Source organism: Canis aureus, chromosome 37 (assembly GCF_053574225.1).
Source record: "Canis aureus isolate CA01 chromosome 37, VMU_Caureus_v.1.0, whole genome shotgun sequence".
Taxonomy (NCBI): Eukaryota; Metazoa; Chordata; class Mammalia; order Carnivora; family Canidae; genus Canis; species Canis aureus.
In genome coordinates, this window is record NC_135647.1 from 23,321,603 (window position 1) to 23,348,173 (window position 26,571).

Here is a 26,571-nt window from a genome sequence, read left to right on the forward strand (position 1 = left end):
AGTTCCACATGTAAACAGTGTAGAAGTCACTACTCCCATCATTGCAGTAAGAAAAAAATGTGAACAACCTGAAAATCAAGAACAACTTCAGACCCAACAGAGAATTGAGGCGAAAACACAAACCTCTACACTGAAATCTGTGGAAACAAGCAAAAAATACAAAGAATCACAATATCAGCATATGTGGAGCAGAAACTATTGGAAAGATAAACTGGTAGAATCATTAAATGGTGATTTTGGTGAATTGCCAGGGGATAAATGTGCATTAGTTTGAGAGTGGAAAAACTACCGAAGACTCAGTCTTATGGGATACTTTCATCAGTTTTACCACCAGGAAATCCATTAGTTTCTCAGGTAAAGAACCAAAAAGAAACAAGAATTTCCTCCTGTTTTTGGTAACAGGAGGAGGAAAGAAACCATTTTTTAAATACTCTCAAGGAGTTCACATATCCAAGAACTGCTCTCCAAAGGAAAAAATTTTACCAGAATCCTATTTACATGGGAGAAAGAAAATCAAGCCACTGAAAACTAAAAAACCTGAGATTTAATCATAAAATTATAGGATGCTTCCTCTCTTTTACACATTACCACCACATCAAAGGGGTTCCAGGATAATACGTGGGTTACAATGGAGACCCCTGCAAGATAACAACTCTATTTGAGATAGAGTACTTAGGGAAATCCAAAAACAATGGAGGAGAAGAGAGAAAGGGAAACTAGAGGAAACTGAAGCCTCTGAAACCTACAGGTATAGCAAACATTAAACACGGCCCAATTCATAGAATTAACATAAAACCTCTTACTAATGACATAGTAACATAATTTAATACTGTACATAATTTACATCTTGTCCATATGTCTTCTGTCAACAAAAATTTATAAGGCATGCTACATGTCAAGAATGAAAACAGTTCAGATAGATAAAGCAAACATCAAAACCAGACTCAGATATGAAAATGCTTTGGAATTCTCAGAGAATTTAAAATAACTATGCTTAATGTACCATAGGATCTAATGGGTAAAATAGATACCTTGCAAGAACAGATATTATTAAGTAGAGAGATGGAAACTTTATGAAAAAATCAAAGAGACATGTTAGAAGTCAAAACACTAACTAATGAAGAATGCCTTTGATGGGCTCATCAGTAGAATGAAAATGACCAAGGAAAGTGAGCTTGAAGATATATCAATAGAAACTTTCCAAACTGAAATGCAAAGAGGGGGAAAAAAGGATAAAATCAAAACAAAAGAACTGCGGAAAAACTATAAAAGTTGTAATAAACATGTAATTGGAACTCCAGAAAGAAAAGAGAGAATAAAATCAAAGAAATATTTGCAATAATAATGACAGAAAAATCTCCAAAATTAGTTGCATACACCAAAGCACATATCCAGGAAGCTTAGATAATTCCAAGCAGAGTAAACACCAAAAATTATATATGTACATATATTATATTCACATGTGGAAAACCAAAATCAAAAAGAAAATCTTGAAGGGAGTCCATGTTAAGAGAAAGAAAGAAAGAAAGAAAGAAAGAAAGAAAGAAAGAAAGAAAGAAAGAAAGAAAAGAAAGAAAAGAAAGAAAAGAAAGAAAAGAAAGAAAAGAAAGAAAAGAAAGAAAAGAAAGAAAAGAAAGAAAAGAAAGAAAAGAAAAGAAGAAAGAAAGGAAAAGAAAGAAAATAGAAGAGAAAGAAAGAGCAAGCCTTACCTATAAAGAAACAAGCACAAGAATTCCGTTTGGAATGATACAGGAAAATGACAGAGTAAAAAGCTCTAGGTTTTTGTACACACACACACACACACACACACACACACAGCATTTTAAAAACAGAAATTATTAGACACAATCTTATAAGAACTGTCAAAGATTCATACCTTCTAAGTGAGCACAGAATCAAGAAGAAGACTCTTTGCCCCATGGGCGAAGGATACTGGCACCACCTGCCCCATGTCCTGCCTTAGCTCCAGTCATGCGACCAGTGTGCTGCTTGCAAAGTACTCCAGGAACCCCAGCTTGCACTCACTTTAGCTTCAGCTGTCCTTCCAGGGCATTCTCTGTACAGAGAGCCTAGAGACTGCCCTAGCCCATGCCTACTTCAGCTTTAGCTGTCCTAACAGGGTGTCCACATGCAAGAAACCCAAAGACCACCCTGACCTTGCCCACTTTGGCTGCTCTCTTGAGGCACCCTCTCTGCATGGAGAGACTTGAGACTTCCTCACTTGCACTCACTTCAGCTTCAGCTGTCCTGCCAGCTGAAATCTCTGCATGGGGAGCTTTGGAAACACCCTGGCCTACACCACTTCAGCTCTGGCCAACCCAGCAGGTAGCTCCAACACAAAGTAGCCCAGGTCCCCTAGCCCATGCTAGCCACAGATCCAGCCAACCAGCAAATTAATCAGGCACAGCCAACACTAGGGATAACTCTACACAAGATCATTCCTTGAAGTTTATGAGAAATAACTGTTCCACCTAATTCATAGAAACAAAAACAAAAAATCAAGCAAAATGAGACAGAGGAATATGCTCCAAATGGATGAACAAGACACAACTTCAGTAAAAGAACTAAATGAAATAGAGATAAGAACTATGTCTGATAAAGAGTTTAAAGATATGATCATAAAGAGGTTCAGACTGGAAAGAAGAATGAAAGAATTCAGTGAGAATTTTAGCAGAGAGAAAATATTTTAAAAGAACCAATTAGAGTTGAAGAATTCAGTAACTGAAATGAAAAACACACTATAGAGAATCAATAGTAGAGTAGCAGATGGAGAAGAATGAATCAGCAATCTGGAAGACATGGTAATGGAAGGACCCAAACTGAAAAGCAGGAAGAAAATAGAAGGTAGAATTCTTTAAAAATGAAGATAGATTAAGGGTGTCCTGAACAACATGAAGTGAACAAACATTGACATTATAGAGTTCCCAGAAAGATAAAATAGAAAGGGTCAGAAAACTTATTTGGAGAAATAATAACTAAAAATTTCCCTAACCTGAGGAAAGAAACAGACATTCAGATCCAGGAATCACAGAGAGTTCTAAACAAGATGAACCCAAGGAGGTCTACCCTATGACACATAATAATTAAAATGTGAAAGATTAAACATGAAGACGAATTTAAAAAGCAGCAAGAGAGAGAAGCAAATAGTTACATACAAGGGAAACACCATAAAGCTATAAGTTGATTTTTCAGCAGAAATTTAGCAGGCCAGAAGGAAGAGGAAAGATACACTCAACATGCTGAAAGAAAAAAACTCTACACCCAGTAATGTTCTACCTGGCAGGGTTATCATTCAGAATTGAAGGGAAAATAATGAGTTTCCCAGATCAAAATTAAAAAAAAAAAGTTAGAGTTCATCACCACTGAACCGGCCTTATAAAGAAATATTAAAGTAACCTCCTAATGTGAGAAAAAAGGTCATAATTAGAAGTAAGAAGATTATGAATAAAAAGATGTAAAATATGACAACATATACATAAAATTTGAAGGTGGGGATAATAAAAGGTCTTTAAGATTGCATTCAAACTTAAGTAACCATCAACTTAACGTAAAGTGCTATATACTTAGGATGTTACACATTGAACCTTATGTAACCATCAACCCAAAACAGTGTCTTTGAATGATACATTATACCAGATGGACTTCACAGATATATACAGAACATTCCATCCAAAATCAGAATACACATTCTTGTCAACTGCACATAAAACATTCTTCAGGATAGATCACTTATTAGGCCACAAAAGAAGTTTTGATGAACTTGAGTAGATTGAGATCATATCATGTCTTTCTTCTTTCCACAATGGTATGAACCTAGAAATCAATCACACACACACAAAAACAAAACAAAACAAAACAAAAGCCCTGGAAAAAATGCACACAAACATGTGGAGGCTAAAGAACATGCTACCAAAGGGTCAATAAGGAAATCAAAGTGAAAAAAAAAAGAAATCAAAGTGGAAACAAAAAAATAAACAGAGACAAACATAAATGAAAGCACAATGGTCCAAAGTTTTTGGGACAAAGCAAAAGCAGTTCCAAGGAGGAAATTTATAGCAATACAGGCTTCCCTTAAGAAACAAGAAAAATTTCTAACAGTCTTACCTTATATCTAAAGGAATTAGGAAAAAAAAAAACAAGGTTAGTACAAGGAACAAAATAATAGAGCAGAGCAGAAATAAATGCAATAGCACTAAAAAGAAAAAAAAAGATTAATAAGGGGGAGCTAAGATGGCAGTGTAGTAGAAGGATGCTAGGCTTGCTTCATCCCTCAAACACAACACGATAACTATCAAATCATTCTAAATACTCAAGAAATCAACCTGAGGACTGACAGAAAAAATTGCACAACTAGGAGAGAAGAGGCCACATCGAGGAAAGAAGGAAGTATGGAAATAAGATGTGGTTTGGGGGAAAAACAAATCATGGGTGCTGCAGTTGGGAGGAAACACCAGTTGTGAAGAAAGGCAAGGGAGAGTGGAGCAATGAGGGATACATACAAGGAGAACACTTGCCCAAAACCATTGGCTGGGTAAATGAGAGGGCTAATTTTCACGAGTTTTTGCAACCAGAAGGGCTCAAAGACTGGAGTTTTAGAGGTCAGCAGGCTTGTCTGAGGATGCTGCCCTACTCCTGGAGAGGAGACACACAGCAACCCCAGGGCAGACAGTACCATCTGAGAAATACCTAAGGCACAAGGGAAGAGACTGTTTGCTCTTCTTGGAGCACATCTGTGAGAGATGGCATTTGCAGAGAGGTGGCATCTCTTCAGAGATGAAACGGTTGGCAGGTCTTATTTCCCTTCCCAACCCCTCAGCATAGGTGCAGAGACACCTGCTGAGTGCAACTAAGCAGGACGCTGGCTGTTTAGCCTGTTTTGCTCCAAATCCCATAGCCCTGTCCTCTGGCATAACTGTCCTTCCAGGTCAAACCTGCATCAGTCCCAGCATAGTTGACCCTCCCCTAAAGACAAGTGCAGGCCCCTGCCACAGCACGTCCCTAAATTTTGGAGTTTTAAAAGTCAGCAGACTTGGCTGGGATAGAGCCCAAAGTGCACTGCACTGCTCTAGGCAGACAAGCAACCCAAAGACAGACAGCATGAAAACAGTGATCTGAAAAATGTCTGGGAAGTACAAGGGGAAACTATTCGCTCTTCTGGGAATGCTTCCCTGTGAGCAGCAAGCACAGAACTCCCTCTCTGGGGACAAAGGACCTGGCTGGCACCATTTCCCTTCCCCACCTCTCAGCATAAACCAATGTCAGTAAACAGCACAGAGCCAACACTAGCTGCCTGACCTGCTTACAACAAGTCCCACGTCCCTACACTATGTTGGTACTGCTTTTCTTGGGAAAGTGTGCCTAAGGCCTGGGACAGTGGGCCTCTTCCCCAGAAGGCAGGCAGAAACCCCTGCACGCACCACATCTATCTACCACAGAACTCTGCCAGGCGTCAGTTCTAGTGGAAGTAGCATCAGGTCTCATTTAACAAGCAGACCAGAGCACACCTAGTTAGAACTCACCACACTCTGCCCAAGGGCCAAACACTGTCCATTGCAAGCAAGGAGAGCCTCTGTAGAATACTGGCTTGAAGGACAGAGCAGTCAAAACACAGCAGCACAGCGTGTGCAGCACACATCAGGGACACTCTTTGAAGTACCAGATCCTGGATACTGTATGACTTCTTCCTCATAAAGCCAACCCTCTCAGGAGCAGGAAACATAACACGCTATCCTAACACAGAGAAGAAGTTAGAGACCGAGACAAAAAGCCAATATGGAGAAATTCATCCCAAAGGAAAGAACAAGAAAGGGTCATAACCAGAGATCACATGATCCTCTAGAGATCTTCTCCTCTAGAGCAGAAAAAGCACTTGACAAAGTGCAATATCCATTTGTGATAAAAACCCTCAACAAAATAGGGATGGAGGGAATATACTGAATATAATAAAGGCCATATACAAAAGATCCCACAGCTAATATCATCCTCAATGGGGAAAAATTGAGAACTTTTCCTCTACACCAGAACACAACTGGGATATCCACTCAGTATTGTTATTTAACATAGTACTAGAAGTCCTAACCTCAGCAATCAGAAAACAAAAAGAAATAAAAAGCATCCAAATCAGCAAGGAGGGGGGGAGGAGCAAGATGGCGGAGGAGTAGGGTCTCCAAATCACCTGTCTCCACCAAATTACCTAGAAAACCTTCCAATCATCCTGAAAATCTATGAATTCGGCCTGAGATTTAAAGAGAGACCAGCTGGAATGCAACAGTGAGAAGAGTTCGCGCTTCGACCAAGGTAGGAAGACGGGGAAAAAGAAGTAAAGAAACAAAGGCCTCCAAGGGGGAGGGGCCCCGCGAGGAGCCGGGCTGAGGCCGGGGCGAGTGTCCCCAGGACAGGAGAGCCCCGTCCCGGAGACGCAGGAGCTGCACCGACCTTCCCGGGCGGAAAGGGGCTCGCGGGGAGTTGGAGCAGGACCCAGGAGGGCGGGGATGCCCTCGGGCTCCCGGGACAGTAACAGACACCTGCGCGCCCAGGAGAGTGCGCCGAGCTCCCTAAGGGCTGCAGCGCGCACGGCGGGACCCGGAGCAGCTCGGAGGGGTTCGGGCGGCGGCTCCGCGGAGGGGGCTGCGCGGCCCCGGGAGCAGCTCGGAGGGGCTCGGGCAGAGGAAGAGGCTCCGTGCGGAGGGGCCTGCGCGGTTCCAGGAGCAGCTCGTGGGGGCTCGGGCGGCGGCTCCGCGGAGGGGGCTGCCCGGCCGGGGAGCGCGAATCCAACAGCGCAGGCTCCGGAGCACAGGGCGCCGGGACACAGCCCAGGATCCCGCCTCCCCCGGGACAGGCAGAGGCCGGGAGGGCCCAGGACAGCGAGGACGCTCCTGCCCCAGCTGAGCAGATCAGCGGCCCCGCCCCGGAGCCTCCAGGCCCTGCAGACGGAGTTCCTGCCGGAGCTGAATCCAGGTTTCCAGAGCTGCCCCGCCACTGGGGCTGTTCCTCCTGCGGCCTCACGGGGTAAACAACCCCCACCGAGCCCTGCACCAGGCAGGGGCACAGCAGCTCCCCCAACTGCTAACACCTGAAAATCAGCACAACAGACCCCTCCCCCAGAACACCAGCTAGACGGACAACTTCCAGGAGAAGCCAAGGGACTTAAAGTACACAGAATCAGAAGATACTCCCCGGTGGTTCTTTTTTTTTGTTTTGTTTTGCTTTTTGATTTGTTTCCTTCCCCCACCCCCTTTTTTTTTCTCCTTTCTTTTTCTTTCTCTTTTTCTTCTTTTTTTTTCTTCCCTTTTTTTTCTCTTTCTCTTTTCTTTCCTTCTTTCTCTCCTCTCTTTTTCTCTTTTTCCCAATACAACTTGCTTTTGGCCACTCTGCACTGAGCAAAATGACTAGAAGGAAAACCTCACCTCAAAAGAAAGAATCAGAAACAGTCCTCTCTCCCACAGAGTTACAAAATCTGGACTACAATTCAATGTCAGAAAGCCAATTCAGAAGCACTATTATACAGCTACTGATGGCTCTAGAAAAAAGTATAAAGGACTCAAGAGACTTCATGACTGCAGAATTTAGAGCTAATCAGGCAGAAATTAAAAATCAATTGAATGAGATGCAATCCAAACTAGAAGTCCTAACGACGAGGGTTAACGAGGTGGAAGAACGAGTGAATGACATAGAAGACAAGTTGATAGCAAAGAGGGAAACTGAGGAAAAAAGAGACAAACAATTAAAAGACCATGAGGATAGATTAAGGGAAATAAACGACAGCCTGAGAAAGAAAAACCTACATTTAATTGGGGTTCCCGAGGGCGCCGAAAGGGACAGAGGGCCAGAATATGTATTTGAACAAATTCTAGCTGAAAACTTTCCTAATCTGGGAAGGGAAACAGGCATTCAGATCCAGGAAATAGAGAGATCCCCCCCTAAAATCAATAAGAACCGTTCAACACCTCGACATTTAATAGTGAAGCTTACAAATTCCAAAGATAAAGAGAAGATCCTTAAAGCAGCAAGAGACAAGAAATCCCTGACTTTTATGGGGAGGAGTATTAGGGTAACAGCAGACCTCTCCACAGAGACCTGGCAGGCCAGAAAGGGCTGGCAGGATATATTCAGGGTCCTAAACGAGAAGAACATGCAACCAAGAATACTTTATCCAGCAAGGCTCTCATTCAAAATGGAAGGAGAGATAAAGAGCTTCCAAGACAGGCAGCAACTAAAAGAATATGTGACCTCCAAACCAGCTCTGCAAGAAATTTTAAGGGGGACTCTTAAAATTCCCCTTTAAGAAGAAGTTCAGTGGAAGAGTCCACAAAAACAAGGACTGAATAGATATCATGATGACACTAAACTCATATCTCTCAATAGTAACTCTGAATGTGAACGGGCTTAATGACCCCATCAAAAGGCGCAGGGTTTCAGACTGTATAAAAAAGCAGGACCCATCTATTTGCTGTCTACAAGAGACTCATTTTAGACAGAAGGACACCTACAGCCTGAAAATAAAAGGTTGGAGAACCATTTACCATTCGAATGGTCCTCAAAAGAAAGCAGGGGTAGCCATCCTTATATCAGATAAACTAAAATTTACCCCAAAGACTGTAGTGAGAGATGAAGAGGGACACTATATCATACTTAAAGGATCTATTCAACAAGAGGACTTAACAATCCTCAATATATATGCCCCGAATGTGGGAGCTGCCAAATATATCAATCAATTATTAACCAAAGTGAAGAAATACTTAGATAATAATACACTTATACTTGGTGACTTCAATCTAGCTCTTTCTATACTTGATAGGTCTTCTAAGCACAACATCTCCAAAGAAACGAGAGCTTTAAATGATACACTGGACCAGATGGATTTCACAGATATCTACAGAACTTTACATCCAAACTCAACTGAATACACATTCTTCTCAAGCGCACATGGAACTTTCTCCAGAATAGACCACATATTGGGTCACAAATCGGGTCTGAACCGATACCAAAAGATTGGGATTGTCCCCTGCATATTCTCAGACCATAATGCCTTGAAATTAGAACTAAATCACAACAAGAAGTTTGGAAGGACCTCAAACACGTGGAGGTTAAGGACCATCCTGCTAAAAGATAAAAGGGTCAACCAGGAAATTAAGGAAGAATTAAAAAGATTCATGGAAACTAATGAGAATGAAGATACAACCGTTCAAAATCTTTGGGATGCAGCAAAAGCAGTCCTAAGGGGGAAATACATGGCAATACAAGCATCCATTCAAAAACTGGAAAGAACTCAAATACAAAAGCTAACCTTACACATAAAGGAGCTAGAGAAAAAACAGCAAATAGATCCTACACCCAAGAGAAGAAGGGAGTTAATAAAGATTCGAGCAGAACTCAACGAAATCGAGACCAGAAGAACTGTGGAACAGATCAACAAAACCAGGAGTTGGTTCTTTGAAAGAATTAATAAGATAGATAAACCATTAGCCAGCCTTATTAAAAAGAAGAGAGAGAAGACTCAAATTAATAAAATCATGAATGAGAAAGGAGAGATCACTACCAACACCAAGGAAATACAAACGATTTTAAAAACATATTATGAACAGCTATACGCCAATAAATTAGGCAATCTAGAAGAAATGGACACATTCCTGGAAAACCACAAACTACCAAAACTGGAACAGGAAGAAATAGAAAACCTGAACAGGCCAATAACCAGGGAGGAAATTGAAGCAGTCATCAAAAACCTCCCAAGACACAAGAGTCCAGGGCCAGATGGCTTCCCAGGGGAATTTTATCAAACGTTTAAAGAAGAAACCATACCTATTCTCCTAAAGCTGTTTGGAAAGATAGAAAGAGATGGAGTCCTTCCAAATTCATTCTATGAGGCCAGCATCACCTTAATTCCAAAACCAGACAAAGACCCCACCAAAAAGGAGAATTACAGACCAATATCCCTGATGAACATGGATGCAAAAATTCTCAACAAGATACTGGCCAATAGGATCCAACAGTACATTAAAAAAATTATTCACCATGACCAAGTGGGATTTATCCCTGGGACACAAGGCTGGTTCAACACCCGTAAAACAATCAATGTGATTCATCATATCAGCAAGAGAAAAACCAAGAACCATATGATCCTCTCATTGGATGCAGAGAAAGCATTTGACAAAATACAGCATCCATTCCTGATCAAAACTCTTCAGAGTGTAGGGATAGAGGGAACATTCCTCGACATCTTAAAAGCCATCTATGAAAAGCCCACAGCAAATATCATTCTCAATGGGGAAGCACTGGGACCTTTCCCCTAAGATCAGGAACAAGACAGGGATGTCCACTCTCACCACTGCTGTTCAACATAGTACTGGAAGTCCTAGCCTCAGCAATCAGACAACAAAAAGACATTAAAGGCATTCAAATTGGCAAAAAAGAAGTCAAACTCTCCCTCTTCGCCGATGACATGATACTCTACATAGAAAACCCAAAAGTCTCCACCCCAAGATTGCTAGAACTCATACAGCAATTCGGTAGCGTGGCAGGATACAAAATCAATGCCCAGAAGTCAGTGGCATTTCTATACACTAACAACGAGACTGAAGAAAGAGAAATTAAGGAGTCAATCCCATTTACAATTGCACCCAAAAGCATAAGATACCTAGGAATAAACCTAACCAAAGATGTAAAGGATCTATACCCTCAAAACTATAGAACACTTCTGAAAGAAATTGAGGAAGACACAAAGAGATGGAAAAATATTCCATGCTCATGGATTGGCAGAATTAATATTGTGAAAATGTCAATGTTACCCAGGGCAATATACACGTTTAATGCAATCCCTATCAAAATACCATGGACTTTCTTCAGAGAGTTAGAACAAATTATTTTAAGATTTGTGTGGAATCAGAAAAGACCCCGAATAGCCAGGGGAATTTTAAAAAAGAAAACCATATCTGGGGGCATCACAATGCCAGATTTCACGTTGTACTACAAAGCTGTGGTCATCAAGACAGTGTGGTACTGGCACAAAAACAGACACATAGATCAGTGGAACAGAATAGAGAATCCAGAAGTGGACCCTGAACTTTATGGGCAACTAATATTCGATAAAGGAGGAAAGACTATCCATTGGAAGAAAGACAGTCTCTTCAATAAATGGTGCTGGGAAAATTGGACATCCACATGCAGAAGAATGAAACTAGACCACTCTCTTTCACCATACACAAAGATAAACTCAAAATGGATGAAAGATCTAAATGTGAGACAAGATTCCATCAAAATCCTAGAGAAGAACACAGGCAACACCCTTTTTGAACTCGGCCATGGTAACTTCTTGCAAGATACATCCACGAAGGCAAAAGAAACAAAAGCAAAAATGAACTATTGGGACTTCATCAAGATAAGAAGCTTTTGCACAGCAAAGGATACAGTCAACAAAACTCAAAGACAACCTACAGAATGGGAGAAGATATTTGCAAATGACATATCAGATAAAGGGCTAGTTTCCAAGATCTATAAAGAACTTATTAAACTCAACACCAAAGAAACAAACAATCCAATCATGAAATGGGCAAAAGACATGAACAGAAATCTCACAGAGGAAGACATAGACATGGCCAACATGCACATGAGAAAATGCTCTGCATCACTTGCCATCCGGGAAATACAAATCAAAACCACAATGAGATACCACCTCACACCAGTGAGAATGGGGAAAATTAACAAGGCAGGAAACAACAAATGTTGGAGAGGATGCGGAGAAAAGGGAACCCTCATACACTGTTGGTGGGAATGTGAACTGGTGCAGCCACTCTGGAAAACTGTGTGGAGGTTCCTCAAACAGTTAAAAATATACCTGCCCTACGACCCAGCAATTGCACTGTTGGGGATTTACCCCAAAGATACAAATGCAATGAAACGCCGGGACACCTGCACCCCGATGTTTATAGCAGCAATGGCCACGATAGCCAAACTGTGGAAGGAGCCTTGGTGTCCAACGAAAGATGAATGGATAAAGAAGCTGTGGTTTATGTATACAATGGAATATTACTCAGCTATTAGAAATGACAAATACCCACCATTTGCTTCAACGTGGATGGAACTGGAGGGTATTATGCTGAGTGAAGTAAGCCAGTAGGAGAAGGACAAACATTATATGTTCTCATTCATTTGGGGAATATAAATAATAGTGAAAGGGAATATAAGGGAAGGGGGAAGAAATGTGTGGGAAATATCAGAAAGGGAGACAGAACGTAAAGACTGCTAACTCTGGGAAACGAACTAGGGGTGGTAGAAGGGGAGGAGGGTGGGGGGTGGGAGTGAATGGGTGACGGGCACTGGGGGTTATTCTGTATGTTAGTAAATTGAATACCAATAAAAAATAAATTAACTTTTTTTTTTTTTAAATAAATTAACTTTAAAAAAAAAACAAAAAAAACAAATCAGCAAGGAGGAAGTCAAACTTTCACTATTTGAAGATGGCATCAAAAAACAAACAAACAAACAAACAAAAAGAAGATGGCATCATACTTTGTATTAGAAAACACAGAAGACTCTACCAAAAAAATTGCTAGAACTGATACAAAAATTCAGTAAAGTCGCAGAATACAACATCAGTTTACAAAAATCTGTTGCGTTTCTATACACCAATAATAAAGAAGCAGAAGGAGAAAGCAAGGAATCAATACCAATACCATTTATAATTGCACCAAAAACTGTAAGATATCTAGGAATAAATGTAACCAAAAAGGTAAAATATCTGTATTTTGAAAACTATAAAACACTAAAGAAAGAAATGAAAACTGATGACACAAAGAAATGGAAAACCATTCCATGCTCACAGATTGGAAGAACAAACATTGTTTTTTTGTTTTTGTTTTTGTTTTTTTTAACAAACATTGTTAAAATGCCTATGCTACCCAAAGCAATCTACACATTTAATTCAACCTCTATCAAAATACCACCATTTTTATAGAGCTAAAACAAGCAATATTAAAATTTGTATAGAACCACAAAAGACCTCAAATAGCCAAAGCAATCTTGAAAAAGAAAAGAAAACCTGGAGGCATCGTAATTCTAGACTCGAAGCCTATATTACAAAGCTGTGGTCATCAAGACAGTGTGGTACTAGCACAAAAACAGACACATAGATTAATGGAACAGAATAGAGAACTCAGAAATGGACCCACAACTATATAGCCAACTAATCTTCAACAAAGCAGAAAAAGATAATAATATCCAGTGGAAAAAGACCATCTCTTCTAGATGGTGTTGGGGAAACTGGACAACATTCCAAAGAATGAAATTGGACCACTTTCTTACACCATACTCACAAATAAATTCAAAGTGGATGAAAGACCTAAATGTGAGACAAGAAACTATCAAAATCCTAGGAAAGAACACAAGCAATAATCTCTTTGATATTGGCCATAGAAACTTCTTACTAAATATGTTTCCTGAGGTAAGGGAAACAAAAGCAAAAATAAACTATTAGGGCTTCTTCAGATAAAAAGCTTCTGCACAGTGAAGGAAACAATCAATGAAACTAAAAGGCAACCTACAGAATAGGAGAAGATATTCGTAAATGACATATCTGGTAAGTGTTAGTATCCAAAGTATATAAAGAACTTACAAAACTCAACGAAATAGGGGCAGCCCCGGTGGTGCAGTGGTTTAGCGCTGCCTGCAGCCCAGGGTGTGATCCTGGAGACCCTGGATCGAGTCCCATGTCAGGCTCTCTGTATGATGCCTGCTTCTCCCTCTGCCTGTGTCTCTGCCTCTCTCTCTGTCTCTATGAATAAGTAAATAAAATCTTTTTAAAAAAACTCAACGAAATAATCCAGTTAAAAAATGGGAAGACATGAATAGGTATTTTTCTGAAGAAGATATACAGATGGCTGAGAGACACATGAAAAGATGCTCAACATCACTTATCATCAGGGGAATACAAATAAAAACTACAATGATTTATCATCTTATACCCGTCAAGGGCTAAAATTAACAACACAGGAAATAACAGGTATTGGCAAGGATGTGGAAAAAGAGGAACCCTCTTGCACCGTTGGTGAGAATGCAATTGGTGCAGCCACTGTGGAAAACAGTATGGAGGTTCCTCAAAAAGTTAAAAATAGTACTACCCTATGAGCTGGCAATTGCATCACTATTCGAAGGACTGATTTGAAGGGACACATACACCCCGATGTTTATAGAGCATTATCAACAATAGCCAAATTATGGAAAGACCCCAAATGCCCATCAACTGATGGATATATGGATATATATGGATATATATATATCCATATATATATATATTTGAATATTACTCAGGCACAAAAAAAGAGTGAAATCTTGCCATTTGTAACAACACAAATGGAGCTGGAGTGTATTATGCTAAATGAAATAAGTCAGTCACAGAAAGATAAATGCCATATGATTTCACTCAAGTGGAATTTTAGAAATAAAACAAGTGAAAATGGTGGGGAGGGGCAAAAAAAAAAACAGACTCTTAAATGTAGAAAACAAACAGAGTTGTTGGGGGGAGGATGGGTTAAATGGATGATGAGTATTAAGGAGGACACTTGTAATGAGCACTGGGTATTGTATGTAAGTGATGAATCACTGAATTCTACTCCTCAAACTAGTATTACAGTGTGTGCTAACTAATCAGAAGTTAAACAAAAACTTAAAAAAGAAAAAAAAAACTGAAAATAAAAAAACTGAAAAAGGATTTTAAAAAACCCACCAACTTTTCTTAAATGCTTTCAGAAACTAGGGGATCCCTGGGTGGCTCAGCAGTTTGGCACCTGCCTTTGGCCCAGGGTGTGATCCTGGAGTCCCGGGATCGAGTCCCACGTCGGGCTCCTGGCATGGAGCCTGCTTCTCCCTCTGCCTGTGTCTCTGCCTCTCTCTCTCTCTCTCTCTCTCTCTCTGTCTATCATAAATAAATAAATCTTTAAAAAAAATTCTTTCAGAAAATAGAGGAAGAGGAAACACTTTCAAACTCATCCTATGAGACCGGCATTACCTCAATACCAAACCAAACAAAGAAATCACAAGAAAAGTTGTGATCTAGATCACAATATCATTGTGCATATTGATGTAGAAATCATCAATGAATATTTGTAAAGCTAATCAAAACAGGATATTAAAAGTATTATATATCATGACCAAGTGGTATTTTTCCCAGAAATGCAAGAGCAGTTCAATATAAAAAGACCAATGAATAGAACATAACACATTAATAGAATGAAAGGTGGGGATAATCAACATGTAATCATATCAATAGATGTAAAAAAGGTATTTGACAAGGTCCAGCATAAACTCATGATAAAAGCACTCAGAAGTTAGAAATAGAAAGAAACTTCCTTAACATGATAAACTACATTTATGAAAAGCTCACACTAGAATTTTACTCAATGGTAAAGGACTGAAATCTTTGGCAGGTTCTTAAGAAGCTAACCACAGTCTTACCTATGATTCATCCATCATCCTCCAACTTATTTACTCAAATGAATTGAAAACTTATATCCAACCTGCATGTGAATGTTTATAGCAGCTCTATTTGTAATTACCAAAAACTGGAAGTAGCCAAGATGTTCTTCAATATGTATACTCATGAGATAGAATATTATTCAGTAGTAAGAAGAAATGAGCTATCAAGCCACAGAAAGACATGAGGCACTTAAATGCACATTGCTGAATGAAAGAAGCCAGTCTAAAAAGGCTACATATTGTTTGATTTCAATTATGTGACATTTTGGAAGAAACAAAACTATGGATACAGTAAAAAGATTAGTGGTAGAAAAAAAAATTAGTTGTTGCCAGAAGTTTGCGTGTAGAAGAGGAGCAATGAATAGAGGTGAAGCGCAAGAGATTTTGGTGGTGGAAGGAAGTAAAGATGGTGGAAGAGTAGGGGACCTCGTTTTATCTGGTCCCCTGAATTTAGCTAGATAACAACTATCAAATGATGCTGAACACCTATTAATTCAACCTGAGATGTAAGAAAGGAATTGCTGGAATTCTACAAATAGAAAAGCGACCACTTTTTGCAAGGCAGGAGGTGTGGAGAAGTGAATCTGAGGGGACATATATCAGAGGATAAATGGCGGGGGGGTGGAGCCTCTGTAAACCCACTACTGGAAAGTGATATAGCCTTGGAGCAGAAATCAGAACCTGCTCTGGTGAGAGATGTCCCTGCCTGAGAGGTGCTCAGTGGTGAAGTGGGGCAGAGTCCTATGTGGGACAGTGTGATCTAGGATCCCCAGGGTCACAGAAACATGGGGGTTCCTGAGCCAGCAGAGTTCCCAAGCTTTGGAGTGGGGAAACTGGTTAGGGTTACCAAGCCCAGGAGGGGGCTCTTGGCTCTCTGCAAGAGTCTGCAGAGTTTGGCGCACACACAAAAGTGAAGGCTGCTTATCCCTGAGGGTTTATTGAAGAGAAAGGACCATGATCTTTCAGCTCTAGGGCTGGAGATCGGGGTACAGCAATTTTTATTTTTATTCTCTAAGGAGGTGCAGAAAGCCTCCAGGGAGCAAAAGCCACGTAGAGCAACCAGAAGCAGCTCACACTGAGCCCAGCCCCCTGGCAAGGGGTGGTGCTACTCTACCCAGGCAAAGACACCTGAGAATCAACGCAGCAGGCCCTCCCCTAGAAGACCAGCTGAAACAAAGGCAAACACCAAGTTTACAGAGCACACAGGACTGCAAAACTCATTTAAGTAAAATGTTAGAGATGGAATTCAGGATAACTATTATAAAGTCACTAGTTCAGCTTCAAAGAAGCATAAAAGGCTAAAGAATTTCTTAGTGCAGAAAGGAGATCTAATCAGGCTGAAATTAAAAATACTCTGAGATGCAGTCTAAACTGTATGCTTTAACAGCTAGGGTAAATGAGGCAGGAGAGAGAATAAGTGACACAGAAGACAACTTGATGCAAAGGAAGGAAGCTGAGGAAAAGAGAGAAAAAACAGCTAATAGCCCATGAGGATTGGCCCCAAGAGATAAGTGATGGCTTGAAAAGAAATCTGAATTATTGGAATTCGTAAGGGTGCAGAGAGAGAGAGAGAGAGAGAGAGAGTGCCAGAGGTTTGATTTGAGCAAATCATAACTGAGAACTTCCTTAATCTGGGGAAGGAAACAGGCATTCATATCCAAGAGGGAGAGAGGACCCCTCCCCAAATCAACAAAAATAGTTCAACACCCCAACAATAATAGTGAAGCTTGCAAATTTCAGAGATAAAGAGAAAATCCTGAAAGTAGCTTGAGACAAGAGATTCCTAACAGATAGGGAGAAATATCAGATTAACAGCAGACCTCTCCACAGACCTACAGGCCAGAAAGGGCTGGCACGATATATTCAGGGTCCTAAATGAGAAGAACATGCAGCCAAGGATACTTTTCCCAACGAGGCTGTCATTCAGAATAGAAGGAGAGAGAAAGAGCTTCCAGGATAGGCAGAAACTGAAAGAATATGTGACCACCAAGCCAGCCCTGCAGGAAATATTAAGGGGGACCCTGTAAGCAAAGAGGGAGCCCAAATGTAACATAGACCAGAAAGAAACAGAGACAATCTGCAGAGACAGGAACCATACAGGTACAGTGGCACTAAATTCATATCTTTCAATAGTTATTCTGAACGTGAATGGGCTAAATTCTCCAGTCAAAAGACACAGGGTATCATATTGGATAAAAAAGCAAGACTCATCCATGTGCTGTTTACAAGAGACTCATTTAAGACCTAGAGACAACTCCAGATTGAAAGTGAGGGGGTGGAGAATGATTTATTTTGCTAATGGACATCAAAAGAAAGCTGGGGTAGCAATGATCGTTATGGGATAAATTAGATTTTAAACCAAAGACTGTAGTTAGGGATGAAGAGGGACACTATATCAGGGAGCAGCCAATTATATAAATCAGTTGATAACCAAACTAAAGAAACACATTGATAATAATACAATAATAGTAGGGGCTTCAGCACCCCACTCGTAGCAATGGATACATCATTTAAGCAGAAGATCAACAAGGAAATAAGGGCTTTGGATGACTCACTGGACCAGGTGAACTTTACAGATATATACAAAGCATTCCATCCTAAAGCAACAGAACACACACTCTTCTCGTGTGCACATGGAATGTTCTTCAAAATAGACCACATACTGGGTCACATATCAGGTCTCAATCAGTACCAAAAGATTGGGATTATTCCCTGCATATATTCAGACCACAATGCTTTGAAACTTCAACTCAACCACAAGAGGAAATTTGGAAGGAACTCAAACACTTGGAGGTTAAAGAGCATCCTACTAAAGAATGAGTGGGTCAACCAGGAAATCAAAGAAGAATTTTAAAAAATCATGGAAACAAATGAAAATGAAAACACAGCTGTTCAAAATCTTTAGGATACACCAAAGGCAGTCCTAAGGAGGGAAGTACATAGCAATAAAGCCTTTCTCAAAAAAAATTAGAAAAGTCTCAAACACATAAGCTAAACTTACACCTAAAGGAGTTGGAGATAGAACAGCAAGTAAAGCCGAGAACTAATAAAGATGAGAGCAGAAATCAATGAAATAGAAACAGGAGAACAGGTCAATGAAACTAGAAGCTGATTCTTTGAAACAATGAATAAGATTGATAAACCCCTAGCCAGACTTATCAAAAAGAAAAGAGAAAGGACTCAAATTAAAAAATCATGAATGAAGGAGGAGTGATCACAACCAACATGAAGGAAATACAAACAATTTTAAGAACATATTTTGAGCAACCATATGCCAACAAATTAGGCAATCTAGAAGAAATGGATGCATTCCTGGAAACTTATAAACTACCAAAACTGAAACAGGAAGAAATGCAAAGCCTGAACAGACTCATTAGCAGTAAGGAAATTGAAGCAGAGTCCAGGGCTGGATGGCTTCCCAGGGGAATTCTACCAAAATTTTAAAGAGGAACTAATACCTATGCTTCTGAAGTGGTTTCAAAAAATAGAACTGGAAGGAAAACTTCCAAATTTATTCTATAAGGCCAGCATTACCTTGATCCCAAAATCTGACAAAGACTCCCTCCAAAAGGAGAATTACCCAATATCCCTGATGAACATGGATGCCAAAATTTTCACCAAGATACTAGTCAATAGGATCCATCAGTACATTAAAAGGATTATTCACCACAACCAAGTGGGATTTATTCCTGGGCTGCAAGGATGGTTCAGCATTTGAAGGTCAATCAATATGATACATCACATTAATAAAATAAAGGACAAGAACCATATGATCCTTTCAATTGATGCAGAAAAAGCATTTGACAAAATACAGCATCCTTTCTTGATTTACACTCTCCACAGTGTAGGGATAGAGGGAACATATCTCAATATCATAAAAGCCATCTTTGAAAAGCCCACGGCAAATATCATTGTCAGTGGGGAAAAACTGAGAGCTTTCCCCTAAGGTCAGGAACAGAACAGGGATGCCCACTCTCACACTGTTGTTCAACATAGTACTACCGGTTGAACTTGTTCTAGCCTCAGGAATCAGAAATGGGCAGAAGACAAGAAGAGACATTTCTCCAAAGAAGATCTACACACGGCCAACAGACACATGAAAAAATACAGATCAGGGATTTACAGGGAAATACAAATCAAAACCATGATGAGATCCCCCACACCAGTCAGACTGGCTAAAATTAGAAGACAGGAAACAACAAATATTGGTGAGGATGTGGGAAAGGGGAAACCCTCTTACATTGTTGGTGGGAATGCAAGCTGATACAGCCACTCTGGAAAACAGTGTGGAGGTTCCTCAAGAAGTTAAAAATAGAGCTGCTTTATGATCCTGCAATTGCTCTACTGGGTATGTACCCCAAAGATACAAATGTAGTGATCCAAAAGGGCACCTGAACCCCAATGTTCACAGCAGCAATGTCCACGATAGCCAAACTGTGGAAGGAGCCTTGATGTCCTTTGACAGATGAATGGATAAAGGAGATGTGGACCATATATACAATGGGATATTAGCCATCAGAAAGGATGAATACCCACCGTTTGCTTCAACATGGATGGAACTGGAGGGTATTATGTTGAGTGAAATAAGTCAATTAGAGAAAGACAATGATTATATAGTTTCACTCATATGTGGAATACAGGAAACAGCGCAGAGGATCATAGGAGAAGGGAGGAAAAACTGAACGGGAAGTCATCAGAGGGGGAGAAAAACCATAAAAGACTCTTAACTATAGGAAACAAACTGCAGGTTGGGTTGCTGGAAGGGAGGTGGTGTGGGGTGGGGTAATTGGGTGATGGGCATTAGGGAGGGCATGTGATGTGATGAGTACTGGGTGATAAACTGATAAATTACTGAACATTATCTGAAACTAATGATGTACTATATGTTGGCTAATTGAATTTAAATTTTTAAAAAAAGAAATTTTGATACTGTGCAACCATTCTCTATGGTACTGTAAAAGTAGATCCATAACATCATACACTTATCAAAGACTATAAAACTTTACCAACAAAGAATGAAACTAAATGTATGCAAACTTAAAAATAATAACTTAGGAGGTCTAGAGATCCCCGGAAATACGTAGACTGTGGCAATTAAACCTAACTGTATTACAACCGTATGGAACAACCTCATTGAAGGGGGTAGCAAAAGATGCTGACCTAAGTTACTTTGGAAAGGAGTGAAGTCTGGAAGACTAAAGACAAAAGGAATTTCCCCCAAATACTTTAGTCAACAAAGTCAATTCTCATGGTGTAGAAATGAATAATTATGACACTGCTCTATATGTATACTAGAATTGAATAATTGAGTAAATAGATGGTGGGTGGTGGCAGCCAGGTCTCTTGGCATTGAAATGGGAATATATAGATAATGAAGAAGAGGAGATTAGAATAATCTTCGTGGAAGAAGAGGAGACCAGAATAATCCAGGGATAGAACTGAAGACAGTAAGAACATGATATGCATATGGATGGCTACATAGAGAAATATTCATAGGTAAATGTATATATAGTGGTGGGTATACACACATATATTTCCTTTTTTTAAGATTTACTTATTCATGAGAGACAGAGAGAGAGAGAGAGAGAGGCAGAGACACAGGCAGAGGGAGAAGCAGGCTCCATGCAGGGAGCCCGATGTGGGACTCGATCCCGGGTCTCCAGGATCACGACCTGAGCCAAAGGCAGCCGCCCAACCGCTGAGCCACCCAGACGTCCCCACACATATATTTCTTTGCTCTTCTGTTGACTGTCTAAAAGAAATCACACTATGCAGTAGCAGTGAACATACCTAATGCCTAGACCTTGGTTTGTTTGTTCAAAAGATTTTATGTATTTATTTGACAGGGAGAGAGCACAAGTTGGCAGAGTGGTGGGCAGAGAGAGAAAGAGAAGCAGGCTCCCAGGACCCTGGGATCATGACCTGAGCTGAAGGCAGACACTTTACCAACTGGGCCACCCAGGCACCCCTAGACCTTGGCTTCTAAAAGAATTCCCAATGGCCAGAGCTAGAATACTTTGAGGGAGAAAAGTAATACATTGGATTATAACATAATTGGATGATAACCAAGAGTGTAAAATAATATCCATCAGTCCACATTGATACAAATAAGTGACTAAATAAATAAATAAATAAGAAGAGACAAGTGTCTTATGCAGAAATTTCCAAATAAATTATGTAGATGGAGTGGGAGGCATAACTCCCACCGAGTGTGAGCTCCACGAAGTGACTTCTTTCCAAATAATACGGCATAAAAAGAGGGGAAATAGAATCCAACTACTTAATCCAGTTGATCAAGGTCAACATCAACAGTCATATTTATACTATGTGTCCTTGATATGATGTGATGAAAATGGCACTTTCCCTCTGTGATCTTCTACTCCAAACCCATAATTCCAATCTAATCGCCATTTTAAAGATTTTATTTATTTATTTATTTATTTGAGAGAAAGGGTGAGAGAGAAAGTGGGGGGAAGATGGGGAAAAGGGGGAGAGAGAGAATCTTAAACAGGTTCCATGCCCAGCAGCATGGAGCCTGGCATGGGGCTCGAACTCATGACCCTGAGATCATGACCTGAGCCAAGACCAGAAGTCTGATGCTCACCTGACGCCCCTAATCCATACGCCCCTAATCATGATTTTAAAAACCATGCACATCCCATTGGAGGAACGTCCTACAATGTATCAGTGTTTTCAAAACTGCCAAGGTCATTAAAAATAAGAATCTAAGAAATTATCACAGATAAGAGGAGTCTCAGAAGACATGACAACAAAATGCAACATGATATTGTAGATGGGATCCTGGAATAGAAAAGAGAATACTAGGTAAAAACAAACAAACAAAAAAACCACACAAGATAATCTGAATGAACTATGAACTTTAGTTAATAATAACGTACCAGTTTTGGTTCATTGATTGTAACAAATGTACCATAATAATGTAAGATAATAATAAGAGGAATTGTGTCCATGGAATATATGGAAACTCTGTACTGTCTGTTCAGCTTTCCTGGAAATCTAACCTGTTTTAAAAAATAAAGTCTATGAATTCTTAAAAGCTAAAACAATCACGCAGGGGTACTTGTGCGAGTCTGTTCCTCTCTCTCTCCTTTCACTGACCTTGTATGTACTCCTCTCTATACGACACTGTTTATTACTGTAACTTTAGAATATGTCTTAAAATTGAAATAGTATGGGTCCAACTGTTGCTTGTTCAAAATTGCTTTAACTATTCTAGCTTCTTTGCCTTTCCCTAGAAATTTTAGAATTAACTTGTCTATATCTACAAAATTTTTTCTGAGATTTTGATTGGAATTGTATTAGGTGTATGTACAAATTTGGGAAGAATCAACATCCTTACAAAATTGATTCTTCTAACTCATGAATATTGTGTATTTCTCTATTTATTTAGAACTATTTTAATTTTTTTACCAGCCATTTGTAGTTTGCAACAGAGACTGTATGCATGGTTTGTGAGATTACTCCATTTTTGTATCTATCATAAATTTTATTTTAATTTTGGTTTACAATTGTACATTTGTAGTATATAAAAATATAATTTATCTTTGCTTGTTTATCCTGTGACTTTATCAGACTCTTATTAGTCCTAGAGGATGTTTTTGGTAGACTCCTTGAAATTTTCTATGTAGCCAATCATATAACCTGTAAATAGAAACAGTTTTATTTCTTCCTTTATAATGTGTATAAATTGCACTGACAGGGTCTTCTGGTATTGAATAGAAGTGGTAAGAGTCGATATCCTTGCCTTATTCCTGCTTTTATGGCAAAAGTCTATTTCTAGCTATAGGTTTCTAGATGCTCTTTATCAGATTGAAACCATTTCTTTCATAAGCTTGCTGAAAGGTTTACGGTTTAATTTTTTGTGAATAGACATTAAATTTTGTCAAATATTCTTTTTTTCAAATATTCTGCATCAGTTAATATGATCACGTGTTTTTCTTCATTAATGTATTATGGATTACATTGATTTTCAAATATTAAACCAGATTTCATGCCTAGGATAAACCCCATTTTGTCATGTTATTTATACTTTACTGGCTCTGAGTTCCTAATACTTTTTTGCTATCTTTTTAAAATTGAAGTATAGCTGATACACAATGTTACATTAGTTTCATGTGTGCAACATAGTGATTCCACAACTGTTATGCTATATGCTCACCACAAGTGTAGTTCCCGTCTGTTACGTCTGTTACCGTACAGTGCTATTACAATACCATTGACTGCATTCTCTATGCTGTACCTCGCATCCTCATGACTTTTCCATTCTATAAATGGAAGCCTGTACCTCCCACTCCCCTTCATCCATTTTGCCCATACCCATCCCAACTCCTCCCCTTTGGTAACCATCAGTTTGTTCCCTGTATTTATAAATCTATTTTTGCCTTTTTAAAAATTTGTTTCATTTTTTAGATTCCACATATAAGTGAAATCATACGGTATTTGTCCTTCTCTGTCTGACATTTCACTTAGTACAGTACTCTCTAGGCCATCCATGTTGTCACAAATGGAAAGATCTCATTCTTTTTTTATGGCTGAGTAATATTCCATTATATATATAAATAATAAGTGAATAAATTCCATTATATATAATTATATATAATATATATATATAATATATATATAAAACATACTCTTTATCCATTTATCTATGGGTGGACACTTACATTGCTTCCATATCTTGGCTATCATAAATAATGCTGCAATACACATAGGAGTGCACATACCTCTTCAAATTTTTGTTTTCATTTTTCTTTTGTTTTTGAGAGAGAGAGAGAGGAGAGAGAGGGAGAGAGAGAGAGCAGAGACAACATGAATAGGGGAGTTGCAGAGGAAGAGGAAGAGAGAGAATTTTGAGTGGACTCCACACTCAGTGAAGAGCCTGACACAGGACTCGATTTCACAACCCTGAGGTCCATGATCTAAGCTGGAATCAAGTCAGACACTCAACTGACTGAGCCAGATGCCCAAAGTGTTTTTGTTTTCTTTGGCTAAACACCTAGTAGCAGAATTACAGGAAATTGTATGGTATTTCTATTTTTAAGCTTTTGAGGAACCTCCATACTGTTTTCCACAGTGATTGCACTAATTTACATTTCTGCCAACAGTGCATGAAGGTTCCTTTTTCTCCACATCCTTGCAACACTTGTTTCTTGTCTTTTTTATTCTATGAGTTGCTAAATATTTGTTGAGGATTTTTGCATTTATATTAAAAACATATAGTGGTACAGTAGTCTATAGATATAGTGGTCTAAGATTTTCTTTTTATACTGTCTTTGTTTTTGCTATCGTGATAATACTAGCTTCATAAAATAAGTTGGGTAGCACTCCCTCTTCTATTTTCTGGGAGAGATTGTGTAGAACTGATATTTTTTATTATAAAAATATTTGGTAGAACTTACTGGTAAAACCACATGGGCCTAGAGATTTCTTTTACAGAAGGCTTTTAATTATAAATTCAGTTTTATTCAAGTTGTCTAATTCAGGTTGGGCAAAATTTAGTAGTTTGTATTTTCAAAGAATTGGTCCATTTCGTCTAAGGTTTATGTGTATAGAGCTATGCTTACAGTATGTCATTGGCTTCTTAGTTTTTGATATCCACAGGTTTGTAATGATATCACCTTTGATAATTACATCAATAATTTGTCTTCTTTTCTGCTTCCTCCGTCTAGGATTTATCAATTTTGTTGACATTTCAAAGGACCAGCTTTGAGTTGTGATTTTTTTCATTGTTTTCTGAGTTCAGTTTCATAGATTTCTACTCCTATCTTTATTACTTCCTTCCTTCTGCTCTGTTGGGTATATTTTGCTCTTCTGTTTTTTATTTCTTAAGATGGAAGTTTAGATTATTGATTCAAGACTTTTCTTTATGTTTAATATAAGAATTGAATGCAAAAATTTCCCTCTAAGTACTGCTTTAGCTGAATCTCACACATTTTTGTATGTTGGATTTTCATTTTCACTCAGTTCAAGATAGTTTCTAATTTCTCTCAATACATCCTCTTTGGCCCGTGGATCATTTATATGTGTTGCATAATTTGCAAGATAAAAAGTGTGTGACTTTTTATCTTTCTTCTATGGGTATCTGGTTTATTTTTTTTTTAATTTTTATTTATTTATGATAGTCACACACACAGAGAGAGAGAGAGAGAGAGAGAGAGAGGCAGAGACACAGGCAGAGGGAGAAGCAGGCTCCATGCACCGGGAGCCCGACGTGGGATTCGATCCCAGGTCTCCAGGATCGCGCCCTGGGCCAAAGGCAGGCGCTAAACCGCTGCGCCACCCAGGGATCCCCGGGTATCTGGTTTAATTCCATGATCTTCAGAGAATATATTTGGCATGATTTCAATTATTGCAAACATGTTATGACTCAGGATATGGTCTATTTTAGTTAATGTTCCATGTATACTTGAAAAGAATGTGTATTCTGCTGTTGTTGAGTGTAGTTCAATCTATTACTGAGATAAATGAATTCTGATGAGAAATCTGCAGCCATTTGAAGTGTTGTTCCCCTATAGCTAATACGTTTTTTTCCTTTGGCTTCTTTCAAGATTTTTGTTTTGTTTTGTTTTTAGTTTTCAATAGTGTCATTATGATATATGTGGGCATGAACAGCAGTTCATGTTGTTTGGGTTTGAATTAGTTGCATTATATCTTTTACTAAATTGAGGAAGTTTTTAGTCATTTTTTCTTCAAATATTTTTTTAGCAGTACACTCATTCTCTTCTTCTTGGACTCCAATTATACCAACCTTTTGTTATTGTGCCTCAGATTGTATTCCTGAGGCTATATTTATCTTTTTAAATCATTTTTTTCTCTGTTATTCGGATTGGATACTTTCTATTGATTTATCCTTAAAGCCACTGACTTCTCTTCTTGTCTTTCCATTGTGCTACTAAGATAGTATTTTGGTTCTTGTATTTTTCAGTTTAAAAATACCATTTGTTTCTTTTTTATATCTTCCATTTATTTGCTGAGATTTTTTTGCTTTTTCATTGGTTTCTAGACTATCTGTGATTGCTCACTGGAGCAGAGATGGGGTGGATTGGACTTATTTTATCTAATCCACAAAACCACAAAACCAAA